We start from the raw sequence: 15,631 nt of genomic DNA on the forward strand, positions 1-15,631 counted from the left end.
GCAAACTCCGCGAGGGTCCCCTAGTTCCTACTGGCTCTACTTCATAAACTGGTATTTCAGGATCTACCCTTCGCTTCACCATATACGGAACCGCCTCCCATCGCCCATCCAACTTTCCAGATGGCCTCTTGGCCCTGACTAACACTCGGTCACCCGGAGTGAACTCACCTCTCTGCACTGGTCTTGAGTTTGGATGCACCACTTGCCTCAGGCGTTCTCCCACAACCCTGTGCACAGCTCTTAACCGATGGTGGTGTTCTTGTACCCATGCGGTAGTATTCCTCGGGGGTGGCCCCATCAGGTCGGGCATGTGGAGATCCTCAATCTCCTGGCCTGCTCTCCCGAACATCAGCATATGTGGAGAGTAACCCGTGGTGTTGTGTACCCTGTTGTTATAAGCCCACATTAGCTCGGGCAAATACTCTGGCCAACGAGCCCTTTGGCTATCCTCCAAAGTTCGCAGCATCTGGATCAAGGTGCGGTTGAACTGTTCGCACGCCCCATTCCCTTGGGGGTGGTATGGGGTCGTGCGGGAACGTTCAATCCCATAGAGCTGATACAACTCGCCCATCAGAGTACCCTGGAAACAAGCCCCTTGATCAGAATGAATTCTCTGTGGACACCCAAACACCTGTATAAAATGTTTACAAACTGCTTTTGCGTCCGATTCTGCCGTTGGATCTCTGGTGGCTATGGCCACCGCATATTTAGTGAAATGGTCTGTCATGACTAAACAGTAGGAATGTCCTGAGGTAGAGTACCCAATTTGCACATAGTCAATCATCAAAATCTCTAGGGGGGCAGATGTACTGATAGTTTGTATAGGAGCCCGTTCCTCGGGACCCTTACTCAGTCCACAGGGCCGACACTTGAGACAGGCCTCAGTCACCATGTCTCCCAAGTCAGGGCAATACACTAATCGCTGGAGCCATTTGTATGTCTTATCGCTCCCTAAATGGGCACCCCTGTCATGGGCCTCCCGGCTGCTGCCGGCCCCAGCAACATGGGAATTACAATCTGTTGTTGGTACTGCAACTCTGACTGTAGGTATATGGTCCTGCACAGGACCCCTGGACAACGCTCAATTTATCCCACTGTCTTAGCAGCCTTTGACCCTCTGGAGTTAAGCTGGCTCGCTCTTCAGGCCGAGGCCATATTTTGCTCTGGACCCACTGCTTCACTTTCTTTAGGTCCGGGCAGCTGTTTTGGACTCTCTCCCAATCTGCTAACGTCTTTCCCAACACCATCGACATTCCCGAAACCACCCCACTTGAATTTGTTATGTTCTGGAAAGTGGGCGCCCTGCCAAGATCCGGGATTTCGATGTCCTCTAGCTCCTCATCACCACTCTGGGTCGGCAATCCTACGGGAACTCGGGAAAGCGCATCCGCGTTGCCATTTTCTCTCCCCGACCGGAACCAGATACGATATTGGTACTTGGAGAGGTGAGCCATCCATCTCTGTTCAAGAGCCCCCAGCTTGGCGTTCTCCAAGTGCACTAACGGGTTATTGTCCGTCATCACAGTCACTTCGGCACCCGTCAGGTACTCCGCAAACTTTTCGGTCATGGCCCACACCAGTGCCAAAAGTTCCAACTTAAAAGAGCTATAGTTGTCGGGATTGCTCTCCGACTCCCTTAAAGACCGGCTGCTATAAAGCCTCTTGTTGCCGTGACCCCCACTCAATGGGGCGATTCTTGGGCCCTCCGGCCAAGCCTCTCAGCAGCTCATTTAGCGGACTAGCCAGGTGAGCAAACTTGGGTATGAACCTTCGGTAATACCCGGCCAACCTCAGAAAAGCCTGCACCTCCCGTAGGATCTTTGGTCGGGGACACTGTTGGACGGCCTCCACCTTACTGGTAGTCGGCTGCACCCCCTCTGGGGTAACCACATGCCCAAGGTACTCTACCTGCTGCTTGAACAGTTGGCACTTTTGGGGCTTGACTTTAAGCCCATGGTCTTGCAGCCGTTCTAGGACCTGTCCCAGCTTCTGAAGATGGTCTTCAAAGGAGGTCCCAAACACTACCACATCGTCCAAGTAGATCAATACCGACTCAAAGCTGAGGTTGCCCAGACAATGCTCCATCAACCGTTGAAATGTCCCCGGGGCATTAGTCAGGCCGCACGGCATCCTGTTAGCCTTCATCCTACCCATGGGACTTTATGAGTTTGTTTTCGCCTTGTCCTTTTCGGCCACGAGCACTTGCCAATACCCGCTGGCCAGGTCGAGAGTTGAAAAGAACTTGGCATGACCTAGAGAGGACAGCAACTCTTCAATGCGCAGAAGAGTGTAGGCATCCCGAATGGTCTGTGCATTTAGCTTTCGGTAGTCTACACAGAACCGAAGACCCCCGTCTTTCTTCCACACTAGGACCACTGGGGCAGCCCAAGGGCTCTGACTCTCCTGTATCACCCGGATTTCCAACATGCTGGCCACCATCTCTTTCACTTCCTGGTAAATCTTGGGTGGGATCTGTCTGTACCGCTCCCTGATTGGCGTGGCATTGCCAGTAGGGATTTCGTGTTTGATACCAGAAGCACACCTGAAGTCCTCATCATGCCTCGAGAATGCCTCCTGGAATTCCCACAGAGTCTCCTCCAGAAGCCTCTGTTGCCCCGGAGTCAGGGCCCGGAGATCCACCCCCATCAGGGCCATAATCACTTGACTGTTCCACTCCGACGTCGGGACCTCTTTTTGCTTGACCTCTACTGCAAAGGTCCAGGCTGACCTTCTATCTGGCTATAGTGTGAAGCCTCTCCGCCGAAGGATGTCCCCCTCAGACACATAAACTTCGGCCAACAGGGTATTTCCAGGAACAGTCAACTCACTGTCCGAAACATTGATGCAGCGTACTGGCACACATCCATCCTTAACAGTGGCAAGAGCCCGAGCTACCAGGGGACGGGCTGACCTTTCCCCTTGGGGGGCGGGCTCGATTAATACCTCCAGCCCATTCAGCTTCCTCCCAGCTCCTACCGGCAGCATCAAGATTTGTTCCCGTCGTAGGGGGATCTTCATCGGGGCCCTCAGTGGTACCTTCATGCGCCCAATAGTCTTATCAGACATGGTGCTCTTTTGCAGACTGTAGCTCCTCACCATATGCTGCAAAACCTTCTGAGTCGGACGATGTGAGGTGGCCCGCTGCCAGTATTTAGGCCCTTCCTTGGCATAAAGATGTTGTTCTAGGTCTCTCAGCATGTTCATTCCCAGCGTTACATCTAACCCTTTCCTCGAGGGGTGATCCACCAGTACGACCCCCTTCCAGCCAATATCCTGCCCAAATAGGCGGACCCGCATCCAGACTATGCCTCATACATCCATCTCCTCGCTATTTGCAGCCGTTAATCTGATGACACTCTCATCTTCCGACTCTATCATGTAGCCAAAGTGTCTCTCAAAGAACTCCAGAGGCATCAGGGTGCACTCCGACCCAGTATCAACTAGGCAGCGTACTTTCTTGCCTTCCATCTCTGCTTCCATAACAGGGCTGTTAGCATACAGATCGCGATCATCGCGTACAGGACTTAGACCTTGATGAACCGCCGCAGTTCGCCCTGTTACTGCGGCGGTCGGGAGTTTAACGGCAGCTCGGGCTCCACCTGCATCGGGCACTCTCTGGCGATATGGCCATACTGTCGGCAGTACCAGCAGAGGGGTCCCCGTGATCTCCGAACACTAGAAGGACCTCTTTTGGTGGGCCCACGCACCTGGCTTATCCTTGATGGAGCCAGGTGGGGTGGTGGGACCATTTTTGGAGCCTGAGGTGACCCCGCTTTCATCTGGGACACTTCTACTCGGAGTTCTCTCAACTCTGTCCGCAGGGCCTGGACTATATCCTTCAAGGACTCCGAGTCTTCCGGACCCGATCAACCTCTGGTCACTCCGGTGCTACTTACTGCTTTCACAGCCACAGGCATGGGCTCCTCTTCCCTCCCTACTGCAGCCAGGTAAACCTGGTAGAACGTCAGTTTAGGCGTTGCCCAGGCTATCTCTTGCATCTTGTCCTGCAAGAACTTATTGGATAACCCTATTATGAACTGGTCGCATAATAGCCGGTCCACCCCCCGGAAGGCTCCCATAGCCTCTGGGGCCCGCTGCTGCACTTCATTCAATATCTCCTGTAGGGCGTTAGAATATTGCATCAAAGTCTCGTCCTCTCATTGTGACCGATTGAAGCACTGGCTTCGCAATTGTGCTACCTTGGTGCGTCCCCCTTGAGCTCCTTCCAGCAGGGACAATATTTTGTCCAAGGTGTCCCTCTCTGACTCGGGCCGCACCATTACAGTCCGTCTTATGTCACCCTCTAAGGCCCCCAATGCTATTTCCGCACACAGCTCAGGGGTCAGGTTGCACATTTTAACCACGCTTCACACCCTTTCGGCCCAGTCCTGCAACGTCATGTTTTTCCCGTTGAGTTTGGGCAGTTGCTGCATTAATGCCCCAACTGACAGGCGCGGGCTGTAATAGCAGTGCTGGGGCACCCTGAGCTGAACTCTGGGCCCGGCGCCACTGGATTAATTTCCAGCGCGTGCCCATCCATAACCGTCGCTGTATCCTGCTGACTACGCCAAGTTGTAAGCCATGTACCGGGGTGGGCTCCCCAGGATACAGTGAAGTCACAGACAAGGAAAACGTCTCTGACACCAGTTCAGGTGCAAACCGAATTTTACTAAAGCACTGTGTCCCATGTGACCACAAACAATAGGTAACCCAGCAAAACTCACATACACTCAGCCAGGTGGCTGAGGCCCTTGTGCTGTACAGCGCTGTACTCCCCAAAGGGCGCTACTATAATAGACTATGCTTTTACGTAACGGGCAGGCCTAAATAAACCGGCCCCTTGTTACCTATTAATACCGCTACTAAGGAACAAAGGAAAGGGAGAGTGATCTGAGTACCGGAGGTGCCGCACAACAGCTTACAAACTTACCCACACTGACTATTCCCCCCAAACCCAATACAATATGGAACATGCATAAAGAACAGCGGCCATATAGCCAGGTGAATGTTCTCCAGAAGGTTCTTACTGACGGCTGGATGTGGCCTGCCAGCTACTATGCCGATCCCGCTGAAGTGTGGCCTGACACGGTCCATAACCCTACCTAATCTAACTACAGGCCAAAACGCAGTCCCAAGTAACTTGGCGCCAAAATTTGGTGTCTTGCGTGCACGTAGACCGGTCTGCTGTATGATCAGCCAAAAACTCTAGACGGATGAGGGGCTCCTCCAGAAAAGTGTGCGGTACCGTAGAGAGCCGTTACTTTCTCAGCGGCTTCCAATATTGTCCACACAATATCCAGTCTCGCTTCGGTTGTTCAGCAACATCCCCGGCAGCAAGTCTTCTCCCATCCAGCGGCCATCTGGTCAAAATCTGAATCTGCTGCAGCTCCGGTCCCTTCAGGATACAAACTTCTTTCCTCTTTCGTAGCTCCACTCAGATGGCTTCCTCGACCAACTGTCCCCTCACAGTGTACGCACGCTTTTTAATTTTCTCTCCTCCCGTGCGCACGCTGTAACCAGGCAACGGGTGCTCCAATCACAGGCTACCATGGTCCTGTCACCTCACAGCTTGACCAAAATCTTTTCTGCAGAACAGCGACCTCTTGTGGACAAATAATAAAACACACAGTAGTGGACTATTTACAGTAACAAGAACAATGTACACATATCGGAGGCTGTCTCACCTTCTCACAACTCCCTCCCCCCACATATGGATTGAAGGTAAAACGTCTTGGTTTGAAGATCACAGAAGAGACCAATAGGACAATAGCAATAATCTCATAAAGCTATGAGCCACATATAAGGATTGTGTTTGGGGATAAACCTCCGCTATCAGGAAGACAGAGTAGAAACATGGCATAATAATAGGGAGACATAAAAAATGTGTTGCCTATGAAATTATTTTTATTACTAGACATGTTTCCCATTGTAGGATGATGTACAGCACAACTTATAACCGCAGCGGTTCCAGGAGCGGCGCTACTGTAAGGAGGAGGTAGGCTTAGCTGACACAGTGCTGATTGGCTATGAAGTCATGGAGCCAGAATGCAGCTTGGGATGTACGGGCATGCGAGGGTTGAGTGGTAATGACAGGCAAACGTCATTACTGAGTGCTCCCGGCCCTATAGCCTAGTTTTAGGTGGCAGAGCAAATTTTCTGCATTACATAGTTGGGTGTGAAAGCAGTATATCATAGGTATATATGTCATCACGTTCCACTGGCACAGCCCCATCCATAATTTGTCTTATCCCACAGCACTGCAATTACCACCTCCCCAGTCCAGTGGTTCATCAGCTCACTCATATACTCCAACAGTACAATTTCCACAATCACAGTTCCATACAGCCAACCTGACAATTCCACCTTCCCATTCAACTCCACAATCCTTCTCTTCTGCTCCTTCTTCTCCTCACTTTCTTCTTTCCTCTGTCAAGACATGACAGTAATATTTTTTTAATCTTTACATGGTTTCCATAGTATTCAATTGAATGCTAAAATGGTGCAGATTTTGTTACAGAATCAGTACTGAAAATATGCCAAATAAATGAAGCCTCAGGAACCTTTCACACAAGACAAAATTGTATGCAGGATGCAGCACAGATGTGGATTTGTCAAAATTAGAGATGAGCGAACGTACTCGTCCGAGCTTGATATTCGTGCGAATATTAGGGTGTTCGGGATGCTCGTTACTCGTAACGAGTACCACGCGGTGTTCCGGTTACTTTCAGTTTCCTCTCTGAGACGTTAGCGCGCTTTTCTGGCCAATTGAAAGACAGGGAAGGCATTACAACTTCCCCCTGTGACGTTCAAGCCCTATACCACCCCCCTGCTGTGAGTGGCTGGGGCGATCAGATGTCACCCGAGTATATAAATCGGCCCCTCCCGCGGCTCGCCACAGATGCCTTGTGACTTAGCTGAGGGAAAGTGCTGCTGCTGGTGCTGCTGTACGGAGAGCGTTAGGAGTCAGTGTAGGCTTCAAGAACCCCAACGGACCTTCTCAGGGCCACATCTACTAGTGTGCAGTACTGTGTTAGCACAGTATATTTTTTTTTTTTTGTCCAAAATTGGATCTGCAGAGCATTGCGGCCTGCAATAGGGACAGAAGTGGGGGTTAGGCAGGGAGAGTGTTAGGAGTTAGTGTAGGCTTCAAGAACCCCAACGGTCCTTTCTAGGGCCACTTCTATCCGTGTGCAGTACTGTCCAGGCTGCTGTTAGCAGTGTTGCATTTTTTTTTTTTTTCTCAAAACCGGCTGTGCAGAGCATTGCACCCGGCATTAATACTACAGGGATAGAATTGTGTAGGCAGGGCCAGAAGACATGTATTATTCATTGAATACACGCAGTGGGGTCTTCCCTAAGCTAAAAAGGAAAAAAATTATATTTGGCCTGCCTGTGTCAGTCCTAAGGTCTCCGTGTACGTGTGTGCTGCGTGTACAACGTACAAAAATCAGATGCAACCAGCTACGCTTTACTGCAGCCTAGCGCCATTGTCTTTCCTGACTGGCAAATACCTGCTCTGCTAGAGTTAATAACTCTGCTACACTATAGTTGTGTGACACTTTTTGAGGGCCACACCACAGATATTAAACTTCTTGTTCATTGAATACACGCAGTGGGGTCTTCCCTAAGCTAAAAAGGAAAAAAATTATATTTGGCCTGCCTGTGTCAGTCCTAAGGTCTCCGTGTACGTGTGTGCTGCGTGGACAACGTACAAAAATCAGACGCAACCAGCTACGGTTGAGTGCAGCCTTGCGCCAATTTCTTTCCTGCCTGGGAAATCAAATCACTGGTAATACAGCATGCTGAGGGGTAGGGGTAGGCCTAGAGGATGTGGACGCGGCCGAGGACGCGGAGGGCCAAGTGAGGGTGTGGGCACAGGCCGAGCCAGTGCGGTGGCCAGGGGTAGAGGCAGGGCCAGACCGAATAATCCACCAACTGTTTCCCAAAGCGCCCCCTCGCGCTATGCCACCCTGCAGAGGTCAAGGTGCTCTACGGTGTGGCAGTTTTTCACAGAGACGCCTGACGACCGACGAACAGTGGTGTGCAACCTTTGTCGCGCCAAGATCAGCTGGGGAGGCACCACCAACAGCATGCGCAGGCATATGATGGCCAAGCACCCCACAAGGTGGGACGATGCCCGTTCACCGCCTCCGGTTTGCACCACTGCCTCTCCCCCTGTGCCCCAACCTGCCACTGAGATCCAACCCCCCTCTGAGGACACAGGCACTACCGTCTCCTGGCCTGCACCCACACCCTCACCACCGCTGTCCTCGGCCCCATCCAGCAATGTCTCTCAGCGCAGCGTCCAGACGTCGCTAGTGCCACAGTTTGAGCGCAAGCGCAACTACGCCGCCATGCACCCGCACGCTCAAGCGTTAAACGTGCACATTGCAAAATTGATCAGCCTAGAGATGCTGCCGTATAGGCTTGTGGAAACGGAGGCTTTCAAAAGCATGATGGCGGTGGCTGCCCCGCGCTACTCGGTTCCCAGTCGCCACTACTTTTCCCGATGTGCCGTCCCAGCCCTGCACGACCACGTCTCCCGCAACATTGTACGCGCCCTCACCAACGCGGTTACTGCCAAGGTCCACTTAACAACGGACACGTGGACAAGCACAGGCGGGCAGGGCCACTATATCTCCCTGACGGTACATTGGGTGAATTTAGTGGAGGCTGGGACAGAGTCAGAGCCTGGGACCGCTCACGTCCTACCCACCCCCAGAATTGCGGGCCACAGCTCGGTGGTGGTATCTGCGGCGGTGTATGCTTCCTCCACTAAAGCACCTTCCTCCTCCTCCTCCTCCAACGCAACCTCTGTCTCGCAATCAAGATGTGTCAGCAGCACGTCGCCAGCAGTCGGTGTCATGCGGCGTGGCAGCACAGCGGTGGGCAAGCGTCAGCAGGCCGTGCTGAAACTACTCAGCTTAGGAGAGAAGAGGCACACGGCCCACGAACTGCTGCAGGGTCTGACAGAGCAGAACGACCACTGGCTTGCGCCGCTGAGCCTCCAACCGGGCATGGTCGTGTGTGACAACGGCCGTAAGCTGGTGGCGGCTCTGCAGCTCGGCAGCCTCACGCACGTGCCATGCCTGGCCCATGTCTTTAATTTGGTGGTTCAGCGCTTTCTGAAAAGCTACCCCCACTTGTCATACCTGCTCGGAAAGGTGCGCCAGCTCTGCGCACATTTCCGCAAATCCCACACGCACGCTGCCACCCTGCGGACACTGCAACATAGGTTTAATCTGCCAGTGCACCGACTGCTGTGCGACGTGCCCACACAGTGGAACTCTACGCTCCACATGTTGGCCAGGCTCTATGAGCAGCGTAGAGCTATAGTGGAATACCAACTCCAACTTGCACGGCGCAGTGGGAGTCAGCCTCCTCAATTATTTACAGAAGAGTGGCCCTGGTTGGCAGCCATCTGCCAGGTCCTTGGAAAATTTGAGGAGTCTACCCAGGTGGTGAGCGGCAATGCTGCAATCATTAGCGTCACCATTCCTCTGCTATGCATCTTGAGAAGTTCCCTGCAAAGCATAAAGGCAGACGCTTTGCGCTCGGAAACAGAGCCGGGGGAAGACAGTATGTCGCTGGATAGTCAGAGCACCCGCCTGTCTATATCTCAGCGCGTTGAGGAGGAGGAGGAGAAGCATGAGGAGGATGAGGAGGAGGGGGAAGAGACAGCTTGGCCCACTGGTGAGGGTACACATGCTGCTGGGCTGTCATCCTTTCAGCGTGTATGGCCTGAGGAGAAGGAAGAGGAGGAGGAGGAAGAGGAGGAGGAGGAGGAGGATCCTGAAAGTGATCTTCCTAGTGAAGACAGCCATGTGTTGCGTACAGGTACCCTGGCACACATGGCTAACTTCATGTTAGGATGCCTTTCTCGTGACCCTCGCGTTACACGCATTCTAGCCACTACGGATTACTGGGTGTACACACTGCTCGACCCACGCTATAAGGAGAACCTTCCCACTCTCATTCCCGAAGAGGAAAGGGGTTCGAGAGTGTTGCTATACCACAGGGCGCTGGTGGACAAACTGATGGTAAACTTCCCATCCGACAGCGCTAGTGGCAGAAGGCGCAGTTCCGAGGGCCAGGTAGCAGGGGAGGCGCAGAGATCAGGCAGCATGTACAGCGCAGGCAGGGGAACATTCTCCAATGCCTTTGCCAGCTTTATGGCTCCCCAGCAAGACTGTGTCACCGCTCCCCAGTCAAGGCTGAGTCGGCGGGAGCACTGTAAAAGGATGGTGAGGGAGTACGTAGCCGATCGCACGACCATCCTTGGTGACGCCTCTGCCCCCTACAACTACTGGGTGTCGAAGCTGGACACGTGGCCTGAACTCGCGCTGTATGCCCTGGAGGTGCTTGCTTGTCCTGCGGCTAGCGTCTTGTCAGAGAGTGTGTTTAGTGTGGCTGGGGGAATCATCACGGATAAGCGTACCCACCTGTCAAACGACAGTGCCGACAGGCTTACACTCATCAAGATGAACAAAGCCTGGATTTCTCCAGACTTCTCTTCTCCACCAGCGGACAGCAGCGATACGTAAGCAATACGTAGGCTGCACCCGCGGATGGAAGCTACGTTCTCTCTCACCATCCAAAACGGGGACATTTCTGCTTCATCAATCTGTGTCTAATATTCCTCCTCCTCCTCCTGCTCCTCCTCCTGAAACCTCACGTAATCACGCTGAACGGGCAATTTTTCTTAGGGCCACAAGGCTCACTCATAATTTTTCTAAACAATTTTTATATGTTTCAATGCTCTTAAAAGCGTTGAAACTTTAACTTGAACCAATTTTTCGTTACACTGGGCTGCCTCCAGGCCTAGTTACCACTTAAGCCACATTAACCAAAGTGATTAATGGGTTTCACCTGCCATCTTGGTTGGGCATGGCCAATTTTTTGGATGTACATTAGTACTGTTGATACAGCAATTTTTGTGGGCCCTCGCCTACAGTGTAATCAAATGAATTTTTAGCCCACCTGCATTACAGCTGACGTTACATCCGCTGTGTTGGGCAATGCAATGGGATATTTTTGTGTATCGCCGGTGGGTTCCAGGGAGCCACCCATGCTGTAGGTGCACACAGAGTTTAACCTACATCTGTCCACTTGTAAAGAACCCCAGTCTGACTGGGGCATGCAGTGTGGGCCGAAGCCCACCTGCATTAAGCACGACATTACTACCTCAGCTGTGTTGGGCAATGCAATGGGATATTTCTATGTACCGCCGGTGGCTTCCTGGCACCCACCCATGCTGTGGGTCCACAGGGAATTATAAATGCATCTGTTTCCACTTGTAAAGAACCCCAGTCTGACTGGGGCATGCAGTGTGGGCCGAAGCCCACCTGTATTAAGCACGACATTACTACCTCAGCTGTGTTGGGCAATGCAATGGGATATTTCTATGTACCGCCGGTGGCTTCTTGGCACCCACCCATGCTGTGGGTCCACAGAGAATTATAAATGCATCTGTTTCCACTTGTAAAGAACCCCAGTCTGACTGGGGCATGCAGTGTGGGCCGAAGCCCACCTGCATTAAGCACGACATTACTACCTCAGCTGTGTTGGGCAATGCAATGGGATATTTTTATGTACCGCCGGTGGGTTCCAGGGAGCCACCCATGCTGTGGGTCCACAGGGACTTCACAATAGGGAGTTGTACCTGCCTGTGTCTATGAATTAAAAACCGCGGTCTGACTGGGGCATGCAGACACCTTGACAGAATGAATAGTGTGTGGCACATAGGTTCCCCATTGCTATGCCCACGTGTGCAGCTCCTGATGGCGGTGGCACAGGATTCTATTTCTCACTGCTTCTGTACAGCATTCTTGGCTATTGCCCTGCCCCTTTTAAAGAGGGTCGCTGCCTAGCCGTGCCAACCCTCTGCAGTGTGTGCCTGCGGTTCCTCGTCATGGCAGACGCACTTCTAAATAGACATGAGGGTGGTGTGGCATGAGGGCAGCTGAAGGCTGCGCAGGGACACTTTGGTGTGCGCTGTGGGGGGGAGGGGGGGGGGTTGGGCAGCATGTAACCCAGGAGAAGTGGCAGTGGAGTGTCATGCAGGCAGTGATTGTGCTTTGTTGGAGGTAGTGTGGTGCTTAGCTAAGGTATGCCATGCTAATGAGGGCTTTTCAGAAGTAAAAGTTTTTGGGAGGGGGGGGGGGCCCACTCTTGCCGCTATTGTGGCTTAATAGTGGGACCTGTGAACTTGAGATGCAGCCCAACATGTAGCCCCTCGCCTGCCCTATCCGTTGCTGTGTCGTTCCCATCACTTTCTTGAATTGCCCAGATTTGCACACAAGGAAACCTTAGCGAGCATCGGCGAAATACAAAAATGCTCGGGTCGCCCATTGACTTCAATGGGGTTCGTTACTCGAAACGAACCCTCGAGCATCGCGAAAAGTTCGTCCCGAGTAACGAGCACCCGAGCATTTTCGTGCTCGCTCATCTCTAGTCAAAATCTTTACATACTCATCCCAACAATTTTTCTCTTTTACCTCCTCTTTAAGGGGCCCTCAAAGCAAACGTAGACTTCTTCTTTCACTTTATCATCTAAATGAATACTGTCCTCTTTTTCCAGCTGAACCACTACCGCCATGCTGGATTGCCTCGCCTCCCTCAACAAAGAAGAACCCAACTCAAGCTGTCCTTCTGAAATGCTGCAAGGTGCTGCAGATACTGGAATTGGGCTTCCTGATACTCCCTTCCCACATTCACAATGTGCAGATAATTCCCTTGCACTCTCTACAAATTCCCACAAACCATCTTTCTCTAAACCCCCTACCTCTATTCCTACGATCCCCAAACAAAACTTGACCTAATTTGCTCCCTATCAAAGAATTGTGAACAAAACCTGGAGTCATACTCCTTAGACTGCACAGGAGCTGTGATCCCACCAGCTGAAGATCCAGAAAAGATTCTCCAATGGCCCTATTCATGATGCCTGATCCTGCTTTAATTTTGCTATCCAGGAAGGCAGAACCTCCCTGCACCCTTCTGGGCGGTTTTATGGAGGAAGCCGATAGCACATCATTGGCCTGCTGTGGAGGATCATCCAAGAGAGGCCAACCGACTGCTGGGAACAGGCCACAACACTACCAAATTTAAAAGTGTGATTCCACACTGTTGACCGCTGCACTCTCATGCCTGGCAGGCTCCCTGAATGAAACACTGCCAGTAGAATTTAATGGGGCTGGCACACAAAAAAAAAGACGTACAAGATACACATTGCTAACTTATGTAGAAAAAAATAAATTGGGGCTGTTTCAGTTATTTTTGAACGTGAAAAACAAGTGACATGAAAAAGGAGAAAACGGACAGAGACCACATATGGATATCAATTTATCCCGTGGGTTGTCAGAACACAATTCATCTCTTCAGATGATGGGATGAAACTGCGTCGGGCGCCTTTACACACCGGAATATTCTGCAAACATTGCTGGCAGTATGAAGCCATTTTCAAATCTGCATCACTATCCACATGTTGAACCTGCGGATTTCTCTGCCCGGTGGAGTATTCCACAGCGTATTGTGTGTGAAAGCACCCTCAAAATCCACGTTACATGCGGACCCTGAATATCATTTTAATATCATTGGAAGAGATGGAATCCATGATGGAAACCGGCAGCATAGATTGGCAAACTGCAGATCTAAAATTTACACCGCAAGTCAATTTACAATGCAGATATTTTTTTCAATAGTGTGCGGAGATTTCCTAAAACCTGATCCATAAGTTTATACTGTAAAATGCTGTTAATTAAACAAAAATATTACAAACCATAAAAACCTAAAATTATAAAAGCATTAAAAATAAACCTGTAAAAGCTGTGGGCCAACACACAGAAGGGGCTCCGTGTCTCCTGCCCTGGGGGGCATCATACAGGAGAATCCTCTGCATTTTGCATTTCAATGTTTTGTAAAAGATGAAGGTAATAGCAACATTTTTAAGGACTTTCATGACAATCCTACATAAAGACGTATGGTAGTATTATTATGTAAGGTGCTAGCGGTGGGTGCATTCACTGAGATGCTCTTCAGTACTTGAAGCATCAGGGTGGGGTGAGGTGCTAAAGGAATACAAGCCTCCTATGCTGTGAGAGTGGAGCCTCCTGTGGTGACCGATCTGGGGGACAATACAGTCTTTACATATGACTGACCCCAATAATATCCCAGAATGACTGTCAACAAGCAGCAATCAGAGACAACAATCCCAGCTGGAGAGCGAACCTCCTCACATTACACTGTATTCATGTATAGCTGTAGGGCATCTGACACATTAGAGACTGAGGTGGAACTGCGGAGAAATAAGTGGTTATTCTCACATTTTGTATCTGTATTTGAATCACATATGGTGCAATTTTTTTAATGTGTTTGTCAGTATTTATCTTCAAACAAAAATAAAATAAATGAAATAAGTCCGGTCTGCAGAACCTACAGAGTCACAATCAGTAAAACACTTCTCAATCTCTTGTAGATACAAAAGTATAATACAATGATGGGATCTGGCGTATTATACATGAGTACCAGAACCTGCAGCGACTCATCACTGTATAATAAGTAGGCGCACCGGGACTTTTCTTCCATTGTAAATATGTATTAAAATTCATGTCTGATCCAATGATTTCCCTACCCCGAGCCATGGGCATTATTAACAAATTCGGACACTACTCGGGCCTGCACATTAATTGGTCAAAATCCGCCCTGATGCCAGTTACGGCGCAGAACCCCCTATGGCCCATGGACTTACTCCGGGACCTACAGCTCTCTAATAATTTTAAATACCTAGAAATCCAGATTACCGACACAACGAGCCAATCTCTGGATTTAAATATATTCCCCTAGTTGACCTCTACAGGTCTAAATTCAAAGTCTGGGATCTCTACCTCTATCGGTCGTAGGCCACATTAATCTAATTAAAATGTTCTACCTAAATGTCTCTACACCCAACAGAACATCTCCGTACCTGTCCCGATGAAGTTCTTCCGAACCATGAATTCTCTCATGACTTCCTTTATATGGGGAAGCTCCTGTCCCAAACTAAAAACTATCCACACTTCAGAGACCTAAAGATAGCGCCGGATCAGCACTCCCAGACCTACTTCTCTACTACGTGGCCAGCCAAGTGCTACACTTAAAATCTTGGTTGAGTGAGGACCCTTTACCTAACTCAGAAGCCCACCTGTCCCACGCCTTGAACATCCCCTGTCTTTGGCCGGTACCGGAGTTCCCTACCTCCGTGAAGGGCAAGACACTGTCCATCCATAGACTCACTATGCGAGTCTGGCACCAGGCTGGAGAGGCGAGCGGGTTCCTTGACGTTGCCGCGGATATGCCTCTATGGAGAAACCCGGGACTACAGGAACTACAGTCACTAGAAGGCCTTGAAATATAGGAACAATATGGGATTACCCGCCTAGGCGATCTGTATAATTCTAACATACTATTATCCTTTGAGCAGCTTCAGAGCCAGTACCAACTACTGCGAAACCACTTTTATAAATATTTGCAGATTCAACACTCTCTCCAGTCACAATTCCCACTGGCGAGCATCACTATATCTCACTATCCATTAATTGGGATACTAAAATCACAAGGCCCCCGGGGACTCATATCAACATTATACTCCCACTTA

Source organism: Eleutherodactylus coqui, chromosome 9 (genome assembly GCF_035609145.1).
Source record: "Eleutherodactylus coqui strain aEleCoq1 chromosome 9, aEleCoq1.hap1, whole genome shotgun sequence".
NCBI lineage: Eukaryota > Metazoa > Chordata > Amphibia > Anura > Eleutherodactylidae > Eleutherodactylus > Eleutherodactylus coqui.